This window comes from Oncorhynchus mykiss, chromosome 22, assembly GCF_057628025.1.
Source record: "Oncorhynchus mykiss isolate SJ-2025 chromosome 22, ASM5762802v1, whole genome shotgun sequence".
Taxonomy (NCBI): Eukaryota; Metazoa; Chordata; class Actinopteri; order Salmoniformes; family Salmonidae; genus Oncorhynchus; species Oncorhynchus mykiss.
In genome coordinates this window covers 44,204,098-44,218,676 of record NC_143043.1, presented here as the reverse complement: position 1 = coordinate 44,218,676, position 14,579 = coordinate 44,204,098, and positions in this window count along the sequence as shown.

Sequence of the window (14,579 nt, the reverse complement as noted above, 5' to 3'; positions counted from 1 at the left end):
CTGCCACCCCAATCAAATCACATCAAGCTTTACTTATACAGCATTTCAGACATGTCATGCAACACAATGTGCTTTACTGGGGGGGGGGGGGGGGGGGAATAAAAATAAAAACATAAGAGGATAAAAAACAAAAGAATAACAATAAAAACTGAACAAATAAAAAGCCCCCTACGGAAAAGCAAAGCTAAAAAGATGTGTTTTAAGATGTTTTTTAAATATATCCACAGTTTCGGCCCCCTTCAGGTTCTCTGGCAGCCAATTCCAGATGCTGGGGGCATAATAACCAAAGGCTGCCTCTCCATGCCTCTTGGTCCTAGACTTTGGGATAGTTAAAGGCTGCCTCTCCATGCCTCTTGGTCCTAGACTTTGGGATAGTTAAAAAGCTGCCTCTCCATGCCTCTTGGTCCTAGACTTTGGGATAGTTAAAGGCCAGTACCAGAAGACCTGAGGGACCTACTGGGTACATAACTAAAAAGCATGTCTGAAATGAATTGGGGTGCACAATCATGGATTGGTTTAAAAACCAATAGAAGAATCTTAAAACGTATTCTAAAGCTCACAGACAGCCAGTGCAGAAACCTTTAAACCGGTGTAATGTGTGCTCTCCGTCTGGTCTTGGTCAGTACCCACGCTGCAGCATTCTGTATGTTTTACAGTGCAGAAACCTTAAAACCGGTGTAATGTGTGCTCTCCGTCTGGTCTTGGTCAGTACCCACGCTGCAGCATTCTGTATGTTTTACAGTGCAGAAACCTTAAAACCGGTGTAATGTGTGCTCTCCGTCTGGTCTTGGTCAGTACCCACGCTGCAGCATTCTGTATGTTTTGCAGTTAACCAGTGGCTTTCTTGGGTAGACCAGACTGGAGAGCATGACAGTAGTCAAGCCTGCTTGTAATGAAAGCATGGATGAGTCTCTCTGTATCAGCCTGAGAGAGAAACGGCCTCACCTTGGCAATGTTTCTCAGGTGGTAAAAAGCTATTTTGGTCACATTCCTATTATGTGATTTGAAATTTAGTTCAGAATCTAAAATAACACCTAGTTTTTTTTTTTACCTGGTGTTTTATCTTTATTGCCCGGGAATTAAAATGTGCGGCCAGATTCTCGCTCTGTGCTTTGGCTCCAACAATAAGTACCTCGGTCTTGTCTTGATTTAGCTGGAGCAAATTGTGAGCCATCCAAGTATTTAAATCACTAATTCAGTGTAATAGTTTATCCGTGGAGCTAAAATTGTCTGGTGACACAGAAATGTAAAGTTGTGTATTGTCTGCGTAGCAGTGAAAATCAATGCTGTGCCTTCTGATAATGCTACCAAGGAGTAACATATACAAACTGAACAGTTCCGTACCCTAAATCAAACCTTGTGGAACTCCACATGTGATGTGTATTTTCTCTGAGTTATGTTCACCAAGGCTGACAAAAAATGATTGACCGGTTCAATATGTTCTAAACTCATTTAGAACTGGACCGTAGAGACCAACTCACCTCTCCAGTCTGTCCAGAAGGACATCAAATCAAATCAAATTTAAAATTGTATTTATCACATGCGACACTTCAATCTAAGAGTACAAGGACAGAGAGCTGTTTGTTGTGTTGGCTCTAAGATAACGTACCACTTTAACTAAGTCTGTCTCTGTGATGTGGTGGGCACTAAAACCAGATCGGAATTTTTCAAAAATACAGTTGGCATACACATTTTTTTTAGCTGTACTGTACTGTTGTGGGATGTGCTCCTGCACAGGTCCCTTTCACATTCTAGAGGTGACAGGACAGCAAATCAACCAAAACGCGCATAAGTTCCAACAGAAAGTCCAGGAACATTATAGTAGATAAGGGCGCACATTTCTCACTCAAAATATTGATGTTTCAGAATGACAATAAACAATCTCTGATTCAAGCCATGGATTCCTCACACTCAGTTGCACACAAGCACGCATACACACACACACACACACACACACACACACACACACACACACACACACAGGCACGCACACACAGCCCCGTTCCTTCCACTGTGACTTCACAAAGTCCTGCTAAGAATGTCAGGATGTAAGGTCCTGATGCCACTACTGCCAGGAGAACACTGCCTCGTAAATATTTAACCATCTGGTCGTTTACACAGCTATGCATGCACATCCACATCCACATCCACATCCTCATCCACATCATTATCCTCATCCACATCCACATCCTCATCCACATCCGCATCCTTATCCACAACCACATCCTCATCCACAACCACAGGCACATCCTCATCCACATCCTCATCCTCATCCACATCCACATCCTAATCCACATCCGCATCCTTATCCACAACCACATCCTCATCCACAACCACAGGCACATCCTCATCCACATCCTCATCCACATCCTCATCCTCATCCACATCCACAACCACAACCACATCCACATCCTCATCCACATCCTCATCCACAACCACATCCACAACCTCATCCACATCCTTATCCACAACCACTTCCACATCCTCATCCACAACCACAACCACATCCACAGGCACATCCTCATTCACATCATCATCCTCATCCACATCCACAACCCCATCCTCATCCACATCCACATCCTCATCCCCAACCACATCCTCATCCACATCCTCATCCACATCCCCAACCACATCCTCATCCACATCCTCATCCTCATCCACAACCACATCCTCATCCACAACCACATCCTCATCCACAACCACATCCACATCCACATCCTCATCCACATCCTCATCCTCATTCACAACCACATCCGCATCCTCATCCTCATCCACATCCACATCCTCATCCACAACCACAGACACATCCACATCCTCATCCACATCCACAACCACAACCACATCCTCATTCACATCCACATCCTCATCCTCATCCACAACCACATCAACATCCTCATCCACATCCTCATCCACATCCCCAACCACATCCTCATCCACATCCTCATCCTCATCCTCATCCACAACCACATCCTCATCCACATCCCCAACCACATCCTCATCCACATCCACATCATCATCCACAACCACATCCTCATCCACAACCACAACCACAGGCACATCCACAACCTCATCCTCATCCACATCCTCATCCAAATCCTCATCCACATCCACAACCACATCCTCATCGACATCCACAACCACATCCTCATCCTCATCCACATCCTCATCCACATCCTCATCCACATCATCATCCACATCCACAACCACATCCTCATCCACATCCACAACCACATCCACAACCACATCCTCATCCTCATCCACATCATCCACATCCTCATCCACAACCACATCCTCATCCACATCCTCATCCACATCCTTATCTACAACCACATCCTCATCCACAACCACATCCTCATCCACATCCTCATCCACATCCTCATCCACAACCTCATCCACATCCCCATCCTCATCCACATCCACAACCACATCCTCATCCTCATCCACATCTTCATCCACAACCACAACCACATCCACAACCACAACCACATCCTCATCCTCATCCTCATCCTCATCCACATCTTCATCCACAACCACAACCACAGGCACACTCTCATACATGCATAGAACAGTTCACACAAACCTATAAACACATACCGTATGTACAATCATGCTGCATACACACATTCACACATTCAAACACACAAACCCAATGAAGAAAACACACACACACACACACAGCTATTTACAAAGGGATGCTTACAATCCACAGTGGCTGTATCGCCGGGTAAGGCTGTGATTCCTTTCCTCTGCTTATATACTGCTCTGTAGCATATACAGTATATTATAAAGCACGGTTTGTGTAAAATTTGTGCTGGAAATGATGAACATTGTAGTGTAAAGTTAATGCTGGAAATTATGGACATTGTAGTGTAAAGTTAGGGCTGGAAATGATAGACATTGTAGTGTAAAGTTAGGGCTGGAAATGATGAACATTGTAGTGTAAAGTTAGGGCTGGAAATGATGGACATTGTAGTGTAAAGTTAGGGCTGGAAATGATGGACATTGTAGTGTAAAGTTAGGGCTGAAAATGATGAACATTGTAGTGTAAAGTTAGGGCTGGAAATGATGGACATTGTAGTGTAAAGTTAATGCTGGAAATGATGAACATTGAAGTGTAAAGTTAGGGCTGGAAATAATGGACATTGTAGTGTAAAGTTAGGGCTGGAAATGATGGACATTGTAGTGTAAAGTTAGGGCTGGAAATGATAGACATTGTAGTGTAAAGTTAGGGCTGGAAATGATGAACATTGTAGTGTAAAGTTAGGGCTGGAAATGATGGACATTGTAGTGTAAAGTTAGGGCTGGAAATGATAGACATTGTAGTGTAAAGTTAGGGCTGGAAATGATGAACATTGTAGTGTAAAGTTAGGGCTGGAAATGATAGACATTGTAGTGTAAAGTTAGGGCTGGAAATGATGAACATTGTAGTGTAAAGTTAGGGCTGGAAATGATGAACATTGTAGTGTAAAGTTAATGCTGGAAATGATGGACATTGTAGTGTAAAGTTAATGCTGGAAAGAGTAGTGTAGAAACACACAACATGGTATGGCATAGTGGGGCTAGATAGTGTGGAAAGGGTATTATACTCTGTCTCTGGAGGATGTAGAGGTCTGTTCGCTCTAAAGACTGGCCTGCTTAACCAGGGGTCAGAGGTCAGAACTCCAGAGGACCAAGGGTCAGTGAAAGGTCACGCTAAGCCGGAGAGCATAGGAGAAAAGTTCCCTGTGTAAATCCGATCTAACACAAAGAGATAAATGAGGCAATTACAGCACAGTGGTTATCTACATGGATGGACACAGTGCTCCCTGTACCTTATCTCCTACAGGTACTCAAAAGGTCAAATGGTCAAATACACACACTCAGGCACACTCTGCCTGGCTATCTCTACCCATATCTGTGTTTCTACTCTCTCTACCTCATTTCTCTCTATTCCCCCTCTCTAACGATAGCACTCTCTCTCTACCTCATTTCTCTATTCCCCCTCTCTAACGATAGCACTCTCTCTCTACCTCATTTCTCTCTATTCCCCCTCTCTAACGATAGCACTCTCTACCTCATTTCTCTCTATTCCCCCTCTCTAACGATAGCACTCTCTCTCTACCTCATTTCTCTCTATTCCCCCTCTCTAACGATAGCACTCTCTCTCTACCTCATTTCTCTCTATTCCCCCTCTCTAACGATAGCACTCTCTCTCTACCTCATTTCTCTCTATTCCCCCTCTCTAACGAAAGCACTCTCTCTCTACCTCCCTACCACCTCCTCCCCTCATTCCCTCTCCCTCCCTCCCTTCCAATTCAATTCAATTTAAGGGCTTTATTGGCATGGGAAACATATGATAACATTGCCAAAGCAAGTGAAGTAGATGATAAACAAAAGTGAAATAAATAAAAATGTACATTAAACATTACACTGACAAAAGTTTAAAAAATAGTTTTTTTAAAATGTCATATTATGTGCAAATGGTTAAAGTACAAAAGGGAAAATAAATAAACATACATATGGGTTGTATTTACAATGGCGTTTGTTCGTCACTGGTTGACCTTTTCTTGTGGCAACAGGTCACAAATATGGCTGCTGTGATGGCACACTGTGGAATTTCACACAGTAGATATGAGAGTTTATCAAAATTGGGTTTGTTTTCGAATTCTTTGTGGATCTGTGTAATCTGAAGGAAATATGTGTCTCTAATATGGTCATACATTTGGCAGGAGGTTAGGAAATGCACACATCCTGCACCCTCTCCCACATATGCTTCCTGCCTTTTCCCTCGAGGAACCTTTTTACCACACCAGCTGAGCTAAATCTTTCCTTTCCTACCCTGCTGAAGTGAAAATGACCTGGATTTGGGATGTGGACTGTGGAGGATCACTGGACACTGGCTGGAAAGACTGAACCGGCTTCCCACACCAAGCTAGGGATGGACTATAGCTCCACTCTGCCCCTGCCCTCTGCAGTGTAAAGTAGAAGACAGAGCACTAGCTGGAATGGTTGCAACATTTTGTCAATGCCACTGTCTTGGTTGTTGCCTAGTTACCAAGAATCCTTGTTCCGGCCAAACGCTATGCCACATCCACGGGCGTTAGTTTCTTCTCCTCCCGACCCTTCACCGAAACAAACACTTTCAGGGGCTGTCTGATTGGTCCAGAAACCGATGGGTTGGACCAGACCCAGGACAGGTGGGTAAAGCAGCTTTATGACATCGATCATTGGCTTTGATACTCTGATTGGTTGGAGACGATCCAATTGCTGATGACTTTGTTTTGTACAACACCCATCGTCGCCACAGACGACTGCAGTGTTGGCGGTCTCAGATTAAAGTATGTTGTGAACGACAGAACAGCGGAACAATTTAGTGTGAGTCGTCAGGCTAGTCTTGGTTACGTTCAACCCCATACTCTTTTGTGGTTTAATGATACCCCATCAACAACAACAATAAGGAAATGTATTTTCTTAAAAGTCAGTGATAAGATATGACCAAAGGCTCCACGAAGCGAATATATCAATATTGAAAGTTAAAGAATCGTCAGGGTGAAAGGCAGTTCAACCCTCTCCATTCTCTCTCCCAGTACACAGTACAAGCTACTCACAACCCACACGTATTGTTATCACAATCCTCTTAGCAAACAGAGAAGCCCTCAAGCACCTCATTCCAAAACAACATCTTCTTCGGATTAAAATCTAATCATGTACATCGCAACATTATCATCAACACAATCTATTATATTGCCACTTTGGGATATTGCTGACGAGCACTATAGCGCTATCAATGAGATTCAAATAGGCAAAAGTGGTGCTCACATGGTTCTCTCTTTGTGGTCCACATTCATGTGCTTTGGCTGCTGTTATCAGGCAGCTGGCTGTACTTTAGGCCTTCAATAATTCAGTGTAAACATACAGAGATGTGAGGAGGAACCGAGGGGCTTATCTTGTTTCTTTTCTCTTCCATCTCACTGAACATCAATTCAGACTCACTGTTTACCGGAATCAGCCTTCCTCTGTCCTCCCCACCCTCTCTCTGTCCTCCCCCCCCTCTCTCTCTGTCCTCCCCCCCCCTCTCTCTCTGTCCTCCCCACCCTCTCTCTGTCCTCCTCTCTCTCTGTCCTCCCCACCCTCTCTCTGTCCCCCTCTCTCTCTGTCCTCCTCTCTCTCTCTGTCCTCCCCCCCTCTCTCTCTGTCCTCCCCACCCTCTCTCTGTCCCCCTCTCTCTCTGTCCTCCTCTCTCTCTCTGTCCTCCCCCCCTCTCTCTCTGTCCTCCCCCCTCTCTCTCTGTCCTCTTCTCTCTCTGTCCTCCCCCCTCTCTCTTTGTCCTCCCCCTCTCTCTCTGTCCTCCCCCCTCTCTCTTTGTCCTCCCCCTCTCTCTCTGTCCTCCTCTCTCTCTGTCCTCCCCCCTCTCTCTTTGTCCTCCCCCTCTCTCTCTATCCTCACCCGCTCTCTGTCCTCCCCCCTCTCTCTCTGTCCTCCCCCCTCTCTCTCTGTCCTCCCCCTCTCTCTCTATCCTCACCCCCTCTCTCTGTCCTCCTCTCTCTCTGTCCTCCCCCCTCTCTCTCTGTCCTCCCCCTCTCTCTCTATCCTCACCCCCTCTCTGTCCTCCTCTCTCTCTGTCCTCCCCCCTCTCTCTTTGTCCTCCCCCTCTCTCTCTATCCTCACCCGCTCTCTGTCCTCCCCCCCTCTCTCTTTGTCCTCCCCCCTCTCTCTTTGTCCTCCCCCCTCTCTCTTTGTCCTCCCCCTCTCTCTCTGTCCTCCTCTCTCTCTGTCCTCCCCCCTCTCTCTTTGTCCTCCCCCTCTCTCTCTATCCTCACCCGCTCTCTGTCCTCCCCCCTCTCTCTCTGTCCTCCCCCTCTCTCTCTATCCTCACCCCCTCTCTGTCCTCCCCCCTCTCTCTTTGTCCTCCCCCTCTCTCTCTATCCTCACCCGCTCTCTGTCCTCCCCCCTCTCTCTCTGTCCTCCCCCCTCTCTCTCTGTCATCACCCCCTCTCTGTCCTCCCGCCTCCATCCTTCCCTCCTGTGTTTCCTCCTGGATAACATCAGGTGCAATCTTCCTCTTCACCTACTTTTAATCTGCAATTCCATACAGAATCAAAAGTGTCTGTGTAAACGTATTTGACCTGAATGTAGCCCTTTACTGCTGTCAATGGGAAAGCGCCCCATTTGGCCTCATAGGTGGAATATTATTCATATTTTTAATAATTTCGTAATTTATTTACACTACTGGTCAAGGGTTTTAGAACACCTACTCATTCTAGAGTTTTTTTTCTTTTTTTTCTACATTGTAGAACACTAGTGAATACATCAAAATGATGAAATAACACATGGAATTCTGTAGTAACCAAAACAGTGTTGAACAAATTAAAATATATATTAGATTTTAGATTCCTCAAATAGCCACTCCTTGCCTTGATGACAGCTTGCACACTCTTGGCATTCTCTCAACCAGCTTCACCTGGAATGCTTTTCATCAAATCAAATCACATTTATTTATATAGCCCTTCTTACATCAGCTGATATATCAAAGTGCTGTACAGAAACCCAGCCTAAAACCCCAAACAGCAAGCAATGCAGGTGTAGAATCACTTTTCCAATAGTCTTGAAGGAGCTCCCACATATGCTGAACACTTGTTGGGTGCTTTTCCTTCATTAAAAGGTCCAACTCATCCCAAACCATCTCAATTGGGTTGAGGTTGGGGGATTGTGGAGGCCAGGTCATCTGATGCAGCACTCCATCACTCTCCTTCTTGGTCAAATAGCCCTTACACAGCCTGGAGGTGTGTTGGGTCACTGTCCTGTTGAAAAACAAATGATAATACCACTAAGCCCAAACCAGATGGGATGGTGTATCGCTGCAGAATGCTGTGGTAGCCATGCTGGTTAAGTGTGCCTTGAATTCTAACATGGAAGCCAAACCGGCTGTGCGCATGTGCCATCGTGCATACATTTATTTTGTCCCCCCACACAAACGCGGGGATGACTCAGGTTAAAATATCAAAACAAATTCTGAACCGTTGACATTAATTTGGGGACAGGTCGAAAAGCATTAAACATTTATGAAAATTTAGCTAGCTAGCTTGCACTTGCTAGCTAAATGATCCTATTTAGCTAGCTTGCTGTTGCTAGCTAATTTGTCCTAGGATGTAAACATTGAATTATTATTTTACCTGAAATGCACAAGGTCCTCTACTCCGGTAATTAATCCACATATAAAACGGTCAACCGAATATTTTCTAGTCGTCTCTCCTCCTTCCAGGCTTTTTCTTCTTTGAAGTTATTTGTTGATTGGCATCTAAACTTTCATAGTATCACCACCACGACCGACAACACAGTTCGTCTTTCACGTGGGTACCTGCTTCTATAAACCAATGAGGAGATGGGAGAGGCAGGACTTGCAGCACGATCTGCGTCACAAATAGAACTGACTTCTATTTTAGCCCTTGGTAACACAGGCGCTCGTTGATGCGCGCGAGCAGTGTAGGTGCAATAATTGAATAATATAGATTTCTACATTTATTTTGCAACGCTCGCACACGCTATGCGAGAGGTGTAGTCAGGGTGTAAATAAACCACAGACAGTGTCACCAGAAAGGCACCCCCACAACATAACACCCCCTACTACATGCTTTCTGTGTGGGAAATACAAATGCAGAGATCATCGTTCACCCACACTGTGTCTCACAAAGACACGACGGTTGGAATGAAAAGTCTCAAATTTGGACTCTAGACCAAAGGACAAATTTCCACCTGTCTAATGTCCATAGCTCGTGTTTCTTGGCCCAACCAAGTCTATTGTTCTTATCGGTGTCCTTTAGTGATGGTTTCTTGGCAGCAATTCAACCATGAATGCCTGATTCACACAATCTCCTCTGAACAGTTGATGTTGAGATGTGTCTGTTACTTAAACTCTGTGAAGCATTTATTTGGGCTCATAATGTAATACATTTCAAGTCTATACCTGACATGGTACAGGTGTCTTCTTTTTTAAGCCCATAATCAAATCAAATGTTATTGGTCACATACACATGGTTAGCAGATGTTAATGGTCACATGGTTAGCAGATGTTAATGGTCACATGGTTAGCAGATGTTAATGCGAGTGTAGTGAAATGCTTGTGTGTCTAGTTCCGACAGTGCAGTAATATCTAACAAGTATCTAACAATTCCCCAACAACTATCTAATACACACAAATCTAAAGGGGTGGGTGAGATTTGCTCTGAATGTAGGCAGCAGCCTCTCTGAGTTAGAGATGGCTGTTTAGCAGTCTGATGGCCTTGAGATAGAAGCTGTTTTCAGTCTCTCAGTCCCAGCTTTGATGCACCTGTACTGACCTCGTCTTCTGGATGGTAGCTGTGTGAACAGGCTGTGGCTCGGGTGGTTGTTGTCTTTGATTATCTTTTTGGCCTTCCTGTGATATCGGTTGCTGCAGGTGTCATGGAGGGTATGCAGTTTGCCCCCGGTGATGCGTTGTGCAGACCACACTACCCTCTGGAGAGCCTTGAGGTTGAGGGCGGTGCAGTACCCGTACCAGGCTATGATACAGTCCGACAGGATGCTCTCGATTGTGCACCTGTAAAAGTTTGTCAGGGTTTTGTGTGACAAGCCCAGTTTCAGTTTGTCTGTGAAGTGTACGCCGAGGAACTTAAAACGTTCCACCTTCTCCACTGCTGTCCCTTCGATGTGGATAGAGAGATGCTCCCTCTGCTGTTTCCTGAAGTCCACGATCATCTCCTTTGTTTTGTTGACGTTGAGTGAGAGGTTGTTTTCCTGACACCACACTCCAAGTGCCCTCACCTCCTCCCTGTAGGCTGTCTCGTCATTGTTGGTAATCAAGCCACTAATGTTGTGCCATCTGCAAATTTGATGATTGAGTTGGGTGAACAGGGAGTACAGGAGGGGGCTGAGAACGCACCATTGTGGGGCCCCAGTGTTGAGTGTCAGCAAAGTGGAAATGTTGTTTCCTACCTTCACCACCTGGGGGGCGGCCCGTCAGAAAGTCCAGGACCCAATTGCACAGAGCAGGGTTGAGACCCAGGGCCTCCAGCTTGATGATGAGCTTGGAGGGTACTATGGTGTTGAATGCGAAGCTATATTCAGTGAACAGCATTCTTACATAGCTATAACCATGTGTGTGAGGTGTATACTTGTGTTTCAAAGTAGATTTGTTTTACGACTACCAAGAAACACTCTGTGTGACCCTGATTTAGCTCACTACAGTAAAAGGTTAAACACACCATTTATTTTGAGGGAGTTTTATTCTGTGGTCTTGCACCACATCACTTTTCAGTTCAATTGCAATTGTTTTCATTGGTCCCTAAAATATTCAAACAGAGTGGTTCTGGGTCTATCAACTTTACTCAAAGGCAAGTTTCAAATGTTCCACACTCCTTTGACGCCGCGTGCTTGACAGGACGTCTTGTGTGTGCCCCCCCCCCGTCCCATGCAAATCATTTCACAAGACTGAGAGCTCTCTCTCTACCTCTATTCCCTAGCACAAGCTCCTAATCATAAAACATAAAACACCAATAAAACTGCTCAGGTACTCTACCTCTACCCAGGGCCCCGCTTCAGCCAAGGAAAGATGGCCTCACAAAATCACAAATGCAGCTTCCTTAAGTGTCTGAGAACAATACCTTTGTGTTCCATAAAGCTTGTAGACCAAGTAGCTGGAAACAGGAAAACCTTGCTCCCCTATGGCTGTCTGGCTTTCATCCTGGGTTTTTCCTCTCTCTCTTATCAGACCCTGAGCCGATAAGAGGGAACACATAGACGTGGTGATGACTGCACACAGACGTGGTGATGACTGCACACAGACACGGTGATGACTGCACACAGACGTGGTGATGACTGCACACAGACGTGGTGATGACTGCACACAGACACGGTGATGACGTGGTGATGACGTGGTGACGTGGTGATGACGTGGTGATGACGTGGTGATGATGTGGTGATGACGTGGTGATGACGTGGTGATGACGTGGTGATGTGGTGATGTGGTGATGTGATGATGTGGTGATGACGTGGTGATGATGTGGTGATGACGTGGTGACATGGTGATGACGTGGTGATGACGTGGTGATGACGTGGTGATGTGGTGATGTGGTGATGTGGTAATGACATGGTGATGTGGTGATGACGTGGTGATGACGTGATGACGACGTGGTGACATGGTGATGACGTGGTGATGACGTGGTGATGACGTGGTGATGTGGTGATGTGGTGATGACGTGGTGATGTGGTGATGTGGTGATGTGGTAATGACATGGTGATGTGGTGATGACGTGGTGATGACGTGATGACGTGGTGATGACGTGGTGACATGGTGATGACGTGGTGATGTGGTGATGACGTGGTGATGACGTGGTGATGACGTGGTGATGACGTGGTGACGTGGTGATGACGTGGTGATGTGGTAATGACATGGTGACGTGGTGATGTGGTGATGACATGGTGACGTGGTGATGACGTGGTGATGTGGTGATGTGGTGATGACGTGGTGACGTGGTGATGACGTGGTGATGTGGTGATGACGTGGTGATGATGTGATGACGTGGTGATGACTGCACGTCTTTCCTTTGACTCAATGCCTCTGGCTCAAGAGCGCATTGTTCAAGGTCTTGATTGGGGTCTCCTCGAAACAGGTGTGCAGCACGGGGAAGGACTTCTACACACAACCTGACCTGAATGGCTCTGACAATAGCTAATCAAAACAAGAGAGTAGAGTTACGAGATCCACACATTGTTTGTTTCAACCTGAACAATTATTTTCCGAGCCCAGTATGAGTTATAATTTAGAAGTTCAGGATTATTTAGAAGAACGAGTGATAGAGTACAAGCAAAACATATGTTTTTTACAGGCTAATGATCCAATGTAATAAGAAAAAGAGCAGACATTCATAAAACTCTGTCCATGTCAAGGCAATGACAGTCTCCTTTTTTCTCTCCATTTGGAGTGATGCTATAGTAGTGACTGAATATGAGACCAAAACAACAAGTCTGGACAAATAGAATAAGGTAAAAAATATTACTATTTTGTAAACACCTTCAAAGGGCAAGTCTATCTACACTAAAACCCTGCAGACATTATTATTTCCTCTGATGACAGAACAGCTTTGTTTCTCGCTCGTGGGAGTTATTTTTTCCCCGTGTTTAGAGGTTGTCAAGGTTTTTAGGAACGCCTACAGGGCTGTCGACATGGTCATTGACCTCATAGGGAAGGCCCAAACATGTTTCAAAGACTCCAGCCACCCAACCAAGACTGTTCTCTATGCTACTGCACGGCAAGCGGTACCAGCGCACCAAGTCTAGAACCAACAGGACCCTGAACAGCTTCTACCCCGAAGCCACAAGACTGCTAAACAAGACTGCTAAACAAGACTGCTTAACAAGACTGCTTAACAAGACTGCTAAATAGCTAATAAAATGGCTACCCGCTGCTGTTACTGTCTATTATCTATCCTTTACCCCTATCTACAGTATACTGCTGCTACTGTCTATTATCTATCCTTTACCCCTATCTACAGTATACAACTGCTACTGTCTATTATCTATCCTGTTGTCTAGTCACTTTACCCCTACCTACAGTAGACTGCTGTTACTGTCTATTATCTATCCTGTTGTCTAGTCACTTTACCCCTACATACAGTATACTGCTGCTACTGTCTATTATCTATCCTTTACCCCTACCTACAGCATACTGCTGTTACTGTCTATTATCTATCCTGTTGTCTAGTCACTTTACCCCTACCTACAGTATACTGCTGTTACTGTCTATTATCTAACCTGTTGTCTAGTCACTTTACCCCTACCTACAGTATACTGCTGTTACTGTCTATTATCTATCCTGTTGTCTAGTCACTTTACCCCTACCTACAGTATACTGCTGCTACTGTCTATTATCTATCCTTTACCTCTACCTACAGTATACTGCTGCTACTGTCTATTATCTATCCTTTACCTCTACCTACAGTATACTGCTGCTACTGTCTATTATCTATCCTTTACCCCTACCTACAGTATACTGCTGTTACTGTCTATTATCTATCCTTTACCCCTACCTACAGTATACTGCTGCTACTGTCTATTATCTATCCTGTTGTCTAGTCACTTTACCCCTACCTACAGTATACTGCTGTTACTGTCTATTATCTATCCTTTACCCCTACCTACAGCATACTGCTGTTACTGTCTATTATCTATCCTGTTGTCTAGTCACTTTACCCCTACCTACAGCATACTGCTGTTACTGTCTATTATCTATCCTTTACCCCTACCTACAGCATACTGCTGTTACTGTCTATTATCTATCCTGTTGTCTAGTCACTTTACCCCTACCTACAGCATACTGCTGTTACTGTCTATTATCTATCATTTACCCCTACCTACAGTATACTGCTGCTACTGTCTATTATCTATCCTTTACCCCTACCTACAGTATACTGCTGTTACTGTCTATTATCTATCCTGTTGTCTAGTCACTTTACCCCTACCTACAGCATACTGCTGTTACTGTCTATTATCTATCATTTACCCCTACCTACAGTATACTGCTGCTACTGTCTATTATCTATCCTTTACCCCTACCTACAGTATAC